The 1985-nt window shown below is 40.6% G+C and overlaps 1 protein-coding gene across 2 annotated transcripts in view; it reads right to left on the bottom strand.

The window, feature by feature from the left end:
- Window positions 1–852: 852 nt before the first annotated feature.
- Window positions 853–1985, bottom strand: part of LOC115529991 (kin of IRRE-like protein 1) — a 41192-nt gene continuing 40059 nt past the window's right edge. For both annotated transcript variants that reach the window (XM_030339149.1, XM_030339150.1), the window contains exon 15: window positions 853–1985. This exon is cut by the window's right edge and continues 2643 nt beyond it. The gene's annotated coding sequence lies outside the window, so the exon portion shown is untranslated.

The raw sequence follows: 1985 nt of genomic DNA, 5'->3' as shown, positions 1-1985 counted from the left end.
GCGTAAGATGCGTCTCTGCCCCACATCGGCCAGAAAGAGTACTGCATTCATATATTTTTTTATATTGTTGGTCAAATTCATTCTTAATTTCTCATTTAATGAGAAATTGGCAAACAAATGATTTACATAATCAATGATATTCTCAAGCAGAAATTTTATCTCTCTTTCTTGTATCATGATTCTAATCTGGTTAATCACTGAAAGAGTAAGTGTTTTTTACCCAAAGTAATATTTGATGATATATATACTAACTTCATATTTGTAAAATGGAGAAAAGGCTTGGGCGGAGTATCTTTGAACTATATTGACAACGTAATTGGTTTCCAATTCCTTTAATGAGGTATTTCAACCTCTTCGTTCTCGTATAATGCAGCTTCACCGGGGAAGGCGCCGGGGCGTTTTCTCTTCTTGGGCTAGTCGGTTACCTCACCACCTCCACGCTGTAGTTTTACCCCTCGCACTTTCCAATTGATGTTGTATTTCTATGGTTAGCTATGCTGCTATGAATAATATTATCATATAATTAACAGATTCCAACAAACTATGCACCTGTATAAGACTGTATAGATAGAATTTACCTAACCGATTAATGTTGATAATTTGATAATTTAACAATAACATTTCATCTTAATTAAACGTTTCCAAACACAGAAGCAAGGTCAAAGCTCACCAGCTTTTACATGTTGTGAGTGACTCAGCTTTGAGCTTTCGGAAGAGAAATTAAAACGTGAATTTATTCACAATAACATAACAACAAACAAAGTTTCCCCCTCTGATATCATCTATTGAATCGCTACACATTGCAATAACAATACAGATATCCCCCCCCCCCAAAAAAAATACACCACGATGTTTTTATAAAAAACAGTGCTTTTTATTTATGTAATACTGTGGAAAAATAATTACATACCATTTTTAAAAAATACGGACGATAATGAAATAAAAAAATGAGAGCTTGTTGATAACGCTTGTTGTACATCATTTGAACGGTCTGCTACGAAGAACAGTACAAGAAGTTAAACACTGGATTCTTTTCCTAAATTCAAAGACACAATAATACAGGTTACAGTCCTACCAGAGGTATAAAAGTATTGTAACAGGAAGGTGGGAGACGCTATATGAAGATATGCTGAAACACACACGCACACGCACACGCACACGCACACACACACACACACACACACACACACACACACACACACACACACAGATATGGATATCATATGAATACAATAGATTTGTACTAACCCTAGTAGGGCACGCGTGTGTGTATGTGTAGGCCTATGTGTGTGTACGCTTCTCACACATTGCCATCATTCAACATTTATACTAACACTCTGTACAAATGGGTGCGCACGCAAAGGTGCACACACACTCCTTCTGGGATGTTTCTCATGTCCGCTAGCTCACTCACACACCCATTTACTCACTGATTCCCACACACACACAAACAGTCGCAAAACCTCTACACGTCGATATTGAAGATAATCGCTTTGTTCGGACCTCTCCCTTTTGCACGCATTCTCTGTCCTCCGCGCCGCTAGTCCTGCTGAGCGTGAGGGGTGGATCCTAAAGTGTGTTCTACCACAAGGTTCCCCCCGTCAAAAGGCCACTCAGTTCGCAACTCAGCGTCCGCTCCTGTGTTCGTCCCCGCTGCGGTCCTCGTAAGGAAATGAGGTCAAAAGGCCAAATAGTTCGGCCAGCACAGAGCAGGGAAAGGGAAGGGGGGAGGGGGTGGCGGGGGTAGCGTTGAAGAAACGTCAAAAGTGTCCGGAATGACTCAACATCCATTCCCCCCACACACACACACCCTCCAAAGGCCTGTTTCAATTAAAAACGTAAAAAAAAACGATAACATCTTTCTTTCCGGCGAAAATTCGGAAAAAATCACGAAATATCGGATTGTGACGTATGATGGTTGGTGGAGGTTTCTACTGCATATCCATGGTCTAAAGGAGAAGGACAACATCAACACTTGGCACGAG

The sequence above is a fragment of the Gadus morhua genome, chromosome 17, assembly GCF_902167405.1.
Source record: "Gadus morhua chromosome 17, gadMor3.0, whole genome shotgun sequence".
Taxonomy (NCBI): Eukaryota; Metazoa; Chordata; class Actinopteri; order Gadiformes; family Gadidae; genus Gadus; species Gadus morhua.
Note: the sequence above shows the minus strand (reverse complement) of the source record. Positions and strands in the feature narration are given on the sequence as shown.